Source organism: Athene noctua, chromosome 27, assembly GCF_965140245.1.
Source record: "Athene noctua chromosome 27, bAthNoc1.hap1.1, whole genome shotgun sequence".
Classification (NCBI taxonomy): Eukaryota; Metazoa; Chordata; class Aves; order Strigiformes; family Strigidae; genus Athene; species Athene noctua.
Genome location: NC_134063.1, coordinates 5,334,630 through 5,348,437, shown reverse-complemented (window position 1 = coordinate 5,348,437; position 13,808 = coordinate 5,334,630). Strand labels below are relative to the sequence as shown.

The following is a 13,808-nucleotide window of genomic DNA, read 5'->3' as shown; positions in this document are numbered from 1 at the left end:
CGTGGAGCAGAGGGTGAACTCCAGCCCCACTGAGCAGCTGAGCTGGAAATCTCCCTCCTGGAAATGAAATCAGAGAGAAATCAGCTGGTGGCTTATTTCCCCAACAGATTGCTTTCTGTGTGTAACAAGTTGCTATCAGCACCGGGCACGAGGATGCTGCTGTCTTGATCCAAAGCACTCGAGCTGGGCTGGAGCACCAAGAGCCGTTTTTAAGCTTGGAAGCTAAAAAGATTCATCAAGATTTTATAGCTTTTGCTCTGCAGTTATGAAATGGTGACCACAAGCCAAATACCTCTGTCCTTTACCTTCCTGCAACACCAATGACTTTGGTGCAATAGAGAGCAAAATTCAGCCTGCCATTTTTCACTGCAAAGACAGAATTCAGCCCGTAATGTTCTTGATAAAGCAAAGTACCAATGACACAGCTGAAAAACATCGGTGGAGCAAAGAGCAGTGAAAACTTCCCTGGGCTTCCATATGGCATCGCTCCATCTTGGACTGCATTATTATTATATTTCATCCAGCTTTAGCTGCTTTCTGTGTTATCTGACGCGGGGAAAATGTTGATGGGGAGGACTCCGGTGCAGACACTTGGCTTTTCTCTTCCGCCAGTGCGTGCCGCATTTGAATTCTCCCCAGTACTGCGACGTTTTCAAAATGTTTTGTTAAGTTAATTTGTATCCGCAGCCACTTGTGAATTTTTCAGATTATTTGATCTGTAACTGAACTAACATGAAGAGTAACTATTGTTCTGCAGGAGCAGACACTGCCAAAGCGTGTCTTACGTGTTCAATGTGTGCTCATCTTCTAACCCCAAATGAGGTCCCCAGGCACCAGCAATGCTGCTGGAAACCAGTCTGGGGATGGCACTGGGTGAAACCCTGCACCTGCTTCCACCTGAGATGCCACCCTGCAGCCCCCAGGCACCGTCACACCCCCAAAAATCCTTGATGGAAGGCATTTGCCTCCACTGTGCATTACCCCAGATCACTAATTGTGCCATAAATGTGCTCCTGCAGCCCAGGGAGCTGCCTCTTATGTCTCATGGACACATGGTTTTTGGGGAGCCTTTGAGCAGGGGCAGTTTTGCTCAAGCCTTGGTGCAGGGCTGAGCCTGGCAGCGCATCCCCCAGTTCTGTTTGCTTAACACAGGAATTTCATTTTTTCCTTATCAACCTTGGCAGCCCCATTGCGTTTGGGCAGCGAGGGGGCCGAAGCTGGGGCCGGCGTGCAGCCCTGTGAGGGTTGGGTTCACGTGAACTCCCTCCATCGCCGTGATTATAGAGGAATTTATTCCTCACCAGTTTTCTCTGGGAATAAAAAAAAAAAAAAAAAAAATAAATAAAACAACAACAGGACTTTGGAGCAAGGAGAGAGCACAAAGCTAGAGCAAAGCCTCCTGGCAGCAGCGGTGAGCTCGGATTTACCCCTTCCTGCTGCTCCATCACAGCCTCGCAGCAGCCAGCTTCTGGTGGGACAGGAGCAATGGAGAACCTCTCTTTAAGTTAGATCTGGAGATGAGTTTCTGCCTCAGGAAGGAAGACCCTGGGATGAGTTTTTTGGAGTGATTTCTCAGCTGCCGCTGAGACCTTCCCCAGGAGGGTGTAAGGCAGGCTCTGGAAACTGGGGGCCTGGTCGTTCCCTGCCCAATTCCTCCGGTGACCAGTGAAACCACTGATCTGCTCTGGAAGAAAATGGAAATTAAACAGAAGATGTAACTAAATGACAGACTTGGTTATCCCCCAGCATGTCTTCCCAAGCAGGTACAAACACACTCGGCATCTGCCAGAAGCGGTAGCGACAGCCGGGGCTCCGCTCCCAGGGGTTGGGGTTCACGGGTTGGCACCTGCCCCTTGGACCAGCGACAAGCTGGCGTTGATCACACACTCTGCTTGCTCTTTAACTTGTTGTTTTACCAGCTTTAATTTAAGAACTGAATTCAAGTGCCATCAAGGGGCTTCAATAGCCTTTTTCACAACCCACCGGTGACCGTGTCTGGGCACGGCAGCTACAGCTGCTGGAGCAGACTCACGTTCCACCTGGCTTTGAAATGAATTAAAACCCAGTGGAAACAAAAATGGGTTGGGAAAGAAGTTGGGAGCAAAGTTGGCTCCAGCACAAACACTGAGTGTCAAAGTCAAGGCCAAACTTTTGATTTCCTTTAGATGTGGGTGTTGGGTTTACAGGATAAAGGAATCTCCTGCCTCAAGAGGACCCACAAAATGTGTCTGCATGGGCCGGATCACAACGTCTTGGTACAACATGATGAGAAGATGACATTAAGATGTGACTGTGTCACACCACAGGGGTGCCACAGAAGCTTTTCTGCACCGACCACCTCTGGGCTTGTGAGATGTCATCAGTTTTCGCAGATCGACCGATTAAAAAAAAAAAAAAAAAAATCAAGCAGGATTTGGGGGCATATCTCTGCAGGCTCCACGTGCACCTGAAAACTCACCCGTTAGTCACAAGGACACCCAGGAATTGCGCATCCTTGCAGTCATCCACGGCTCTATGGCAAGTCATGAGATATTTGGTATTTTCCTTCAAGCAAACAAAAGCAGATGATTAAGGAAGAGGCGCAGCTTGCTCGCTTTCAGGAGGAAGACAGCTTGCAAAATGCAACTCTTGGAGCTTCAATAAAACTCCAGAAAGCAAATAAACAGCCTGGCTGAGAGGAGAATGCTCCCTGTTTCCTGAATTTTAAGCCAAATTTGGGATTGGGGGGGGAGGTGGGGGGAGGTTGGGGATTACCTCCTGCAAATCTGGCACCAGTGAAAATGTCATGAGAGTGTGGATATCGAAATGCGAAGAGAAATGTGTGTCTCAGCCCCAGCCTGACTTTTCAGGCTGTATATACACGAGAAACTTCTCAAACTTTGAGTGGAAACCCATTTCCAAATGGAAAGGCAAAAAGAAAGTAGCTGAGTTTCACTCTTCTTCTAATTTTTTTTTGTTATTATTTTTATTTCCAAAGCCGTTTTTGCCTAAGGCAACTTGTTTATACAAAATGCTTCACTCTCAAAAAAAAAAAAAAAAAAAAAGTATTTGCAGATGGAAAAATATTCTGTCAGAAATTTCCTGGCCACCTCTCCATTTCATGCCAACGCTTTGCACACTTTGAAGGGCTATAAATGACTGCACAGCAGCAAATTTGGCCAGTGAGATTTTAAACCATGGTATAGCAGCCCTCTACGCACAGGATTTTAAACCCCCCACTTATTTTACACTTTCCTTCACAACTGTCTCTCAGCTATAAAATATACATGGATGCATCGATTGCTCTGGTGATCAAATCGCTCTCCCTTCAAAAATACAACCTGGGAAATGTAAGCATCCTAATTAAAAATATGTTGGAGGGTTGAATTGCAAATAAATCAATTCCTTCCTAAAAAAAAAAATAATAATAAAAAAGAAATCCAGTCAAGCAAGACCAGAATGGGATGGTTAATAATTGATATTTACATTTCTCCCGTGTCTGATCAAAGGATTTGATTGCATGACAAATGAGGAAATTACTGTAAAGTATTATACATCCATTAAGAGCATAGATGCAGCAGATAGGGCGCGGGAGCCGTGGCGATACGGTGTTTGCCACCAGGCTCCGCAGCCGTTTGGAAAGGACTCGGGCTGATGGGGAAAGCTGATATTTCCCGGATGCAGAAGAAAATCAAACAATCGATCCCTGTTTTATAGGAGATGCTTCAGGAAAGGATGGGAAGAGGTGTCCGGGGCAGAGCCTGGGGCTCTTCCAGGAGATGAGGAGGTGGGGCCGGACCCCACAGTAGAATGGGGGGCACCTTGTAGCGTCCTATGTGTCCCTATGGGCTCCTATGGATCTTTGTGGGGTCCTATGGGTCCCTGTGGGGCCCTATGGGTCCCTATGGGCTCCTATGGATCTTTGTGGGGTCTTAAGGGTCTCTGTGGGCTCCTATGGATCTTTGTGGGGTCCTAAGGGTCCCTGTGGGGCCCTATGGGTCCCTATGGGCTCCTATGGATCTTTGTGGCATCCTAAGGGGCCCTGTGGGTCCCTGTGGGTCCATATGGGCTCCTATGGAGCTTTGTGGGGTCCTAAGAGTCCCTGTGGGGTCCTATGGGTTCCTATGGGCTCCTATGGATCTTTGTGGGATCCTAAGGGTCCCTGTGGGGTCCTATGGGTCCCTATGGGCTCCTGCAGACTCCTATGGGTCTCTGTGGGTCCCCACGAGATCCTATGGACCCCTATGGGTCCCTCTGGGCTACCATAGAGCCCTATGTATCGGTATTGGCTTCTATGGACCCTACAGATCTCTATGGGCTCCTAGGGACCACCATGGGACCCTACAGGCTCCTATGGGCTTCTATGGGTCAGGTGGGTCCCCACGAGTTGCTGTGGATCTCTGGGTGCTCCTATGGACCCCTCTGGGCTCTTATAGACCCCCCTCTGCATCTGTTCGGGCTCTTATGGACTCCTACAGGTCTATATGGACGCCTATGGACACCTACAGGTCTTGGTGGTCTCCTATGGAGCTCTCTGGGCCTCTACAGGCTCCTCTCTTGGAACGAGCCCCTTTCTCGCAGAGGAAAATTAATTTAACACAACAATGTGAAGGTTCCTCACGCTGCCTGACACCCTCCCGGCTCGCGCGGCACCTCCGCCCGCACCTCTGACAGCGGCGCTGGGAGGTGACGGTGTTTCCCTGGTGTATCCGGGAAAACGGAGCAGGTTTAACACCCACAATTTTATCTCCAAGGCCTGAGAGCCACAGCAGCCTCCTGGCCCACCAGCAAGCGGTTCTCATCATCCAGAAAAACGGGCAAAATCCCGTATCGGTGCCCACGCCCCGAGGCAGAGCAGCGGAGCGAAATGGAAAAATACCATTTTTCTGTCGGATTTCCCCAGAATGGTTAAAAGTCGGCGTGCGGGTGACATTTGGTCAGTATTAGGAGGCGCAGGAGGGGATCAAGGAAAGTTCACGGAGAGGCAGATGGGGGAGCGGGTGTTTGCCCTCGCAGCGCGAGCGGCCGCCTGCTCCGCCGCCGGGATGGATTTGGGCCCCGGCACGCTCAGGAGCTTCAGAAAAGGAAAATGATAAAAAAAATGTTTCCTCCAATTGCCTTTTTCTTTCTTTCTTCCTAATTTTCTTTTTTTTTTTTTTCTTCCTTTTTTTTTTTTTTTTTTTCCCTCTTTGAAGAATGCCCAAACCCTCCCGCGATCGATGAACTGCCGGCCATTGGCCCAGTTCTCCCCAAACCTTCCCTTTTTTTTTGCCATTTTTTTTCGCTTTTTTCCCCCCCCCCCCCCCAATTTTTGCACTTGGTGACCAAAGGCTGGGAGCATCATGGGGCATTGCAGGCTCCGAGGAGCACCAGGGGGGTTAAAAATGCAAAGAGCCACCAGGGTGGGGCCAAACGGTCCCGGCGGGAGCTGCGGTGGGTGGGAAATAGGAAAAGTATGGGAAAGGCCTTAAATGTGGGAAATACATTGAGTATGGGGAATATATTAAATATGGGGAATATAATGAGTATGGGAAATATATTGAATATCAGGAATATATGAAATATGGGGAAGATTAAATATGGGATATATATTGAGAATGGGAAATATATTGAATATGGGGAATATATTAATTGTGGGAAATAAATTAAATATAGAATATGTATGAAATGTGGGAGATATATTAGAGTGTGGGAAATATATTGAATATCAGGAATATAGTAAATATGGGGAATATATTGAATATTAGGAATATATTGACTCTCAGGAATATATTAAATATGGGAAATATATTAAATATGGGATATATATTGGGTATGGGAAATAAATTGAATATCAGGAATATATGAAATATGGGGAATATGTTAAATATGGGATATATATTGAGTATGGGAAATGAATTTCAGGAATGTATTAAAGTGGGAAATAAATATAGGTTATATATTAAATGTGGGAGATATATTAGAGTGTGGGAAAGATATTGAATATGGGGAATGTATTAAATATGGAAAATGGATTAAATATGGGATATATATTGAGTATGGGAAATATATGGAATATGGGGAATATATTAAATATGGGATATATAGTATGGGAAATATATTGAATTTTAGGAATGTATTAAATGTGGGAAATAAAGTAAATATAGGATATATATTAAATGTGGGAGTGTGGGAAATAGATGGAATATCAGGAATATATGAAATATGGGGAATATGTTGAATATGGGATATATCTTAAATATGGGAAATGAATATGAGGAATAATCTGAAGGTGGGAAATAAATTAAATATAGAATATATATGAAATGTGGGAGATAGAGCGGGAAATAGATGGAATATCAGGAATATATGAAATATGGGGAATATGTTGAATATGGGATATATCTTAAATATGGGAAATGAATATGAGGAATAATCTGAAGGTGGGAAATAAATTAAATATAGAATATATATGAAATGTGGGAGATAGAGCGGGAAATAGATGGAATATCAGGAATATATGAAATATGGGGAATATGTTGAATATGGGATATATCTTAAATATGGGAAATGAACATGAGGAATATTCTGAAGGTGGGAAATGTCAAATATATGAACTCTATATTCCACGGGAGCGTGCATTCAGGAATATGGGGAATATATGGAATATTGGCATCACATGAAATGTGGCAAATACATCAGATACGAGAAGCAGATTGAATAGAGTATATTCGCTAGGGGGAACGTGTTGAGTGTGAGAAATTGGGTGGGTATTGGTAATACTCGTCGCGTGCTTTGCGGGAAACTGATGCAACATCGGGAATGCGTCAAGGGAGAGACGCTGGATATGAGAAATGTCCCGGTGGCGGCAAATAAAGTGAATATTGCAAATATTCCCTCAAATGCGAAATATAATCAAGATGGGAAATCGATCGAAACGGCCCACGCCCCCAGGGCCACGCCCCCAGGGCCACGCCCGCCCCTCCGCGTCCCTTCGCGGCTCCGCGCCCACGTGCGCCACGCGGGGTCTTTAAGGCGCGGCCCCGCCCCTCGCCTCCGCGGTGACGTCACCGCCCCTCGCCCCCCCCCCCCGCCCAGCGGAGGGGAGGGGAGGGGATGGGGGCGGGTCCGCCCCGCGGTGACGTCAGGCGGCGGCGGCCGGGGAATGACATCACCTGTGCGAGTGGCCGGCGGCGGGCGGGAGCTCGCGCCGCAGTGTCCCCGCGCCGCGGCCCCAGCGCAGCCGCCGGGCGGAGGCGGAGGGAGGAGGCGGAGGCGGAGGAGGGCGGCGGCGAGGAGGAGGCGGAGGAGGCGGAGGAAGGCGGCCGCGGTCCTTCCGCGCCCCTCCGCCGGCCAGCATGGGAGCGGGTGGCCGCGCCGGCAGGTACGGGCGGGGGCGCGCTATAGCGGGGGGCGGTGGGTGGGGAAGGGAAGGGGGGGGGGCGGCGCAGCGCGGCCGCTCTGTGGCGCGCGGGTGCAGGTGGGGGGCACCGAGGAGCGCGCGGTGTAACCGGGGGGGGGCGCGGCGGAGCGAGGGGCCGCGTTGTACCGGGGGGGGAGGTGGGCTGCGCCGGGGAGGGGCCGCGTTATAGGGGGGGGTGGGTGTTTGGGGGGGGGCGCGGTGTAGCGGCGCTGGGCGGGAGGGGCGGTGCAGGGGGTTCGTGTTGGGGGGGGGTTATAGCGGGGAGCGTCTGGGAGGGGTGTGGGCAGGCTGCCTGCCTCGGGGCGAGGGGTGTCGCGTTGTAGCGGGGGGGGTCCCCAGGGGCGTATGGGAGGGGTGCGGGGAGGGGGGGCTGCGCTGGGGGGAAGGAGCCGCGCTATAGCGGGGGTGCAGGGAGGGGGCGCGCTCGACCCCCGGTACCGGCTGGGGGGGGCAGCCGACCCTGGTGGAGCCGGGGGGGGGGTCCTGGGGTGCGGTGCCGGTCCTTGCCCCGTCCCGGAGCCCCCCCCCCCCCCCCGTGTCCCCCCCCGGTGTCCCTCCCGTGTCCCCCTTCCCGTCCGCGGTCCCACCGGACGGGTGGGTGCTCGGCGCTGGGCGCTGACCCCCGCGCTGGGATTTGGGGTGCTCTGGCGTCACCTTCGCGCTGTGGGACCACCCGCGCTGGTGGGGGGGGCGACCGGGGGCAGTGGGGGGGGCCTCGTGTTCCCCCCTCGGTGGTTTCTCCCCTTCCCGGTGTGCGCCGGGGATGCGCCGGTGCCGAAGCCGCTGTCGCTCCCGGAGCAGCGTCCCCGGGGTGCGGGTGCCGGAGGAGACCCGGGAGCGATGCCGCAGCCTGGGGACGCGGCTGTGTGTCCCCCCGGCTCCTCCGGGGTGCTGTGTGTCCCCCACCCTCCTCCCCCAGGGGTGCCCCCCTCGCCCCACCCCAAACACCGCTGGCCCCGGGGGTGCCGTGTCCTCCCCACACCGCCGGAGCCGGGAAGGGGGGTTCTCCCCGCTCCCCCCCGCGGCTGTGCGGTGGCCCGGTGACGGGGACAGCAGCGAGGAAGGGAGCCGGGTCACCCCAAAACTACCCGAGATCCCCCCGTTGGAGTTGGGGTCCCCTCCTCTGCTTTTGGTGGCACCAAGCCTCCTCCTCCCGCGAGGAGGACCGAGGGACACCCCCCCCTTGGGCTCGGGGACCCCTGGGCTTGGCAGCCGGCGGCCGTTTTGCATCCACCCTCGGGGATTTCAGCCGAAATCCTGAGCCCTGGGGCCATCCTGCGGCGGGTGAGAGCTGGCCCTGGAGCCCCAGTGTCCCCAAGCCGAAACTTGTGACATAGTGACACCCCCCAACCCCCCCAAAAAAACCCCAAGAGTAATAATTAATAGCGTTTGTGTTTCACTGTGAGGATCCTGTTCCAGTCCCTCCCGGGGAAGCAAATGGTGTAGATACGGGATAACGAGGGGAAAAAAAATAATGCTGGTGAAAAGGTGACACCCGTGGGAAGGGTGTTGGGTGCTGTGGGGACGGGTGGTGCCTCTCGGTGGGTGCTGTACCCCCCGGGGGTGGGGGACATCTCTGCTCTTCGGGTATTTGCCCGCTTTGAGTCCCCGAGAGGCTTCGCTTCTGCAAAAGGGCTCGTTGCTATTGGAAGGAAAAAGAGGTTTTGGTTGGGGGGGGTGTTTCCAGCCTTTCCTCCGAGACTGGAGACCCCGCGGGGGCGAGGGGGTGTCCTCCCGTCCCCTCCCCGGACAATCCCCGGTTAAATTCGCAGGGGGTGCTCCTCGCTGGCGCTCCCGCAGCTCCCGGCTGCCAGCGCTGCCCGGCAGCTCCGCTCAGGCAGGGACCTGTGTTGTGTCCCCAGCAGCAAAATATTAGGGATTTATATATTATTTTTTTCCCCTATAAAGCGTCTTTTGGGGATCGTGTGCCTGTGCCGGGCTGGGGGGAGCTGGCGGTGTGACCTGAAGGGGGTCCCACTGTGGGGGACGAGGCTGTTTGTCCTCTCGGGTGGGTGGGGGTGAAAAAGGTCGTGTCTGGGTCCAGAGCAGGACGGCGGCTGGATTCGGCAGGGCAGGGAGCGTACCGCGGCGGGGACCCCCCTGCCCCCCCGGGGGGGAAGGCACCCCTCCTTCTGCCAACCTGGCAGTGGGAAAGCTGTTAATTGTTCCCTGCCAGATTGGCTTATAAATTAACGAGTTTGCTGGCACTCTCCTCCTCCTTCCTGTGCGTGGTAAGGGCCCATATTTCAAATGGGGAAAAAGGCATAAATACTTTGAGTAATGTGAGAGGAGCTTCCAGCTGAAGCCGTGCCACCGAGTAACGGGGCGGCTGCCCGTGGGGGGGAGAGGGGTCCCCTGCAGCAGGGCCGTTGGTACACTTGGGCGTGGGGTGATGGAGGTGATGGGCGGCAGGAGCTCCTCGAGGCTTCTTGTGGTCGTCTTCTGGCATCAGCCTCGCTGGCGGGATGGGGTCAGGTCCTTCGTGCCTCCCAGTCCCTGATGCTCACCAGGTTTTGTAAGTAGGAGTTTGGTAAAGGGGTGTCTCCTCCGTCTTGCCCCGAGGGGAGTGGGTTTGCTCTGCCTGTTGTCTGGATGCTGAACAATAACCAGTGCGACACGTTGCCTAAGGAGAAGAGGGAAAATGTGCCTTTGCTCTTTCTCCAGGAGGGTGGGTTCTTGTTAGACCCTTAATTCTGCTTTGGGGGGAGAGGTGGCAATGAGGGTGAAGTGACACCTGAGGTCCAGCCAGCTGGGACAGCAAGGAGATGATGTGGCTGCGCGTTGGGGAAACTGAGGCTGGAGGGGGGGGTATTTGTGGTTTTTTGCAGCGCAGGAGAGCTGCATGCCACGGGCCGTACTGAGAGGCCTCCAGGCTGTCTTTGAGGTGGGAGGCTGTCCCGCCTGAGGCTGCTTCAGGGTCCCTAAATGCAGCGGTGGGTCAGCTGGGCTGGCAGCAGGTTGGCTGGACGCCCGCTGCGGTGCCCGGCATGGCCGTGCCCCCAGGGTTCCGTCGGCTTGAGCCCGGCGTGGAGGGGGGTGAAGGTCCCACCCAGCTCCTCGCCTCGGTGCAGAATAACTCGAGGTTGTAAACGCGTGTTGAACTGTTTATCCGCTTTTCCACGTGGCGGATGAGGTTGTGTGGGTGGCGAGTCACCGTGATGGAAGTGAGATGTTGCCTGTGGCCTGCCACCGCGTATGCATTTTATTTGAACCCTCTCTTGTTCCCAACTAAAACAGTTTTTCTTTTGCATTGCAGAGATAACAAAATTGCGTGTATAGGATACCGAGATAAAGTGAAGCCAGATCTAACCCGAGTCAGTGCGAGCCTATGGTAAGGAGAGAGGTTATTCAGTTGCATTAAAAAGGTGCTGCTAAGTAGTTTAATCCACAGTTGCTGAACTTTGAGCTTTAAATTCTTCTTATATGAGTTGATAAGAACATGCATATTATTCATAGCTCTCTCCTCAGAAAAGGAAATTTTGCAAATGATTTCGGTTAAATATTGCTTCAACAGTGTAAAAAATGTGCCTAACTTTCTACTTCAAATAATCCCTTCCCTTGGCCCAGCTCCCTCCATTCGTGAAGCTTTTTGCTTCCTGCCACTAGCTCAGAGGTCGGTGGGAGCGGGGTCAGGAGTCCTGGGCTTTGCTCTGGGCTGGTGACTCTGGGCAGGATCTCCAGAACTTTTTTTTTTTTTTTTTGATATTTGAAAGCTGAAGAGAATAGTCAGGCTGGGCAGGCTGTGAAGCTTCTGGCTATGACAGAACAGTGTTATTTTTAAAAAAATGTTGTCAATTTTAAACTTGTGAGCCCTGAAGTAGTAAAGCTGAGGCCAGCTTCCTTTCTGCGAAGTTTATTACACAATAAGCTGGAACAATCTGAGGGCCCCGTTAGACTTTTTTTTTTTTGATCCTGTCCTCTCTTTCTGATTGCTTGCTTTATAACTTGTCTGACTCTTTTCTTTTTTGTCGTCTTCAACATCAGCCTAGGAAACTGGAAATTGTCTTTTTTTTTTTTTTTTTCCCCTTCATCCTTCAACTTGTAAACCCTCCAGACTTCTGGGTCTGATCCAACATAATTCTCTTGGAGGTTTTTTTTTTTGTAACTTGGGTATCATTGTCTTGGCATAGTAATTTGTCGAGTTTGGCTTTTCCATTGCAAGAGCTGCTGCTCGTCTGAACAAGCCCTTGCAGCCCTGCGTGTCCTGTACCCAGAGATTCAGATGGTTGTGTCCCAGTTCAGTCCCAGCATCACCCAAAAAAGTAATTTTCAGCCTGCGTTGCCTTCTTGACATCCCTTGATAAGAAGCTGGTTGGGAGGTGTGAGTTTCTTTAAACTTTATTTATTTTTTTAAAAATCTGTGAAGCCTCTTGGCTCCTGTCCTCCTACCAGCTCTGGCGGGCAGGAGCGTGGCTCCCACGCATGCCTGTGAGCAGCACACCCTGGAGCTTTTTAAAGGAGGTGCAGATCTTCAGAGGCATTTAGGGATGCTCTGCTTCGTCTCTGGAGACAAAGGGGTGATGATGAGGGTGACCACAGCCCAGCTCATGGGAGTGGGGCACACACCAGGACCCAACACTGGGATTTCTCCCTACACCTGGGACTTGCTGGCCCCATTGGGGTTTTCTATCCCAGAAAAGCCAGGCTTTACTGTATTCTAGTGCAGCCAGCCTGCCTGCTGTGGCCCTGGGCTATTTGGGACTCACCTGGGCTTGTGCATCTTGGCTTTGGAAAGCTTTGGAGGAATTTCGGAGCTCTGCTGCACGGACGTGGCCAGCGCAGAGAGACGTGGTGCTCAGCATTGCCCTCTTCCATGCGTTATTGTAGCTCAGAGCGTTGCAGTTTGAGCGTTGTCATACAAATAGCATCTCTTGTAACATCCATGCTCTAGTTCCTTGGCAACATTTGCACAATTAAGAGCTGCTCTAGATTAGAAAGCAGATCTCAGTTTGTCTAAACAGGTTTAAAAACCTATCAAATTAAAGTGGGCCAGGCGACTCATACAATGTGCACACCTAAATTGGTTTTACGTTTGCATAAATCAGATTAAATCAGAGCTGTGGGATGGTTTAGGTTTGGAAGCCTGTGGCTGTTTCTGCCCAGCTCCTTGAGGTCTCATTCTGCTGTGGTGTTGGGGCTGTTTTTGCAAAGCAGCAGCTGAATCACTTGTTTACAGCCTCCTTTTGTAGGTGATTGCTCTATATGGTGCTGGTTTACATCAGACCAGAGGATTGCAGTTTGGCTGGGACCTCTCAAGCAAGTGAGATGCCCTCACCTTCCTGGGGACATCCTAATGGAGGAGAAAACCTGAACGTCGAGCAGCTTTTAATGGTGTGATCTGGGAGGTGGGTGGGAGCACGCGGGCAGCGCGGCTGCAGGTAGGAGACTCGGATCATGGCTGGTGCAGCTGCAGACATGGATTTGCAGCATGTGGTGGGTCCTGTGGGTGCTTTGCCACAAGGGTGTCTCTTTCCAAGGGGATTTTAAGCCCATTGAGGTTTGAGTAGCAAAGGATTTGCATGTGAGTCTACGTGGGGAGTGCTGTGCCTGTGGCCCTGCCTCTCCTGCTGCCGTCTCTCCGCATCAGTCTTGGGGCATCTCAGACGTGGTCTGCAGGGCCGTGGCTGTGGGAAGGCATCTGGTGTCCTGCTTCTGAGTGTCAAGTCTCCCCTAGTTAGCCAGTCGAAGAGCACAACAGGTAAGCTGGTCTGCTCAGACTTTAGGAATGGTTTGCTCTCTCAGGTGCTTGCTGCTGTGTTCCTGGGAGGTGGTGCATTCACACGCCTGATTGAGGGATGACCTGAGATACACCAGGTCCTAACTTCAGAAATGCCCTATTTTTACATAATGGTGCTTTCAGGGTGTTTTTTTTCCCCCCTTTCAACTCTGTGGGCAGTTGACACGTGATGCAGTGCGGGGTTATGTGGGGTAACCACGTGCTCTGGGTGCAGAAGGCACAAGACGGGAGGCAAAGTGCTCTCGATCCCCTTTGCTTGCAGCCACCGAGCTGGGGTCGCAAATAGCAGGAGGGAGAGGGAGGGCACGGTGTGCTGGCTTCTGGTGGCTTCTCAAAATGCAATAATCCTGTCTCGGGGAAAATAGCAGCTGTCTGAAATTCAGTATGTTGTCTCTTTGTGGTGCTTTTCTTACATCTCACCATCTCTCCCTCTGAGCTGTTGCTTAATTGTTTTCTTCTTTGTGGTGTCCCTGTATCCACATCAGTGTTACGAGTAATTCTGCAGATGGTTTAAATGTGAAAGGTTCTTTCCTTAAAAGTCTTGATCATGCTTCCCTCCATTTTGCTTTTGTGAAGACAGCAGAGATGGACAGACTGACTGCTTGCTGTGCTGCAAATTCACATGCGTGTGCATGCACGCAAAATCAGCAGGAACTGAGGATTCATTTTTTTTAAACCAATTATCAGCTC

The 13,808-nt window shown here is 51.9% G+C and overlaps 1 protein-coding gene across 10 annotated transcripts in view; it reads left to right on the top strand.

Moving 5' to 3' along the window:
• Positions 1-7,164: 7,164 nt before the first annotated feature.
• The window catches only part of PTPRS (protein tyrosine phosphatase receptor type S), a 161,816-nt gene continuing 155,172 nt past the window's right edge, over positions 7,165-13,808 (top strand). For 4 of the 10 annotated variants that reach the window (XM_074928198.1, XM_074928197.1, XM_074928196.1 and 1 more), the window contains exon 1: positions 7,166-7,342. The gene's annotated coding sequence lies outside the window, so the exon portion shown is untranslated. Of the gene's footprint in view, positions 7,343-10,637; positions 10,713-13,808 lie in introns of all 10 variants that reach the window. The other 6 variants (XM_074928203.1, XM_074928201.1, XM_074928200.1 and 3 more) reach the window with 4 other exon arrangements.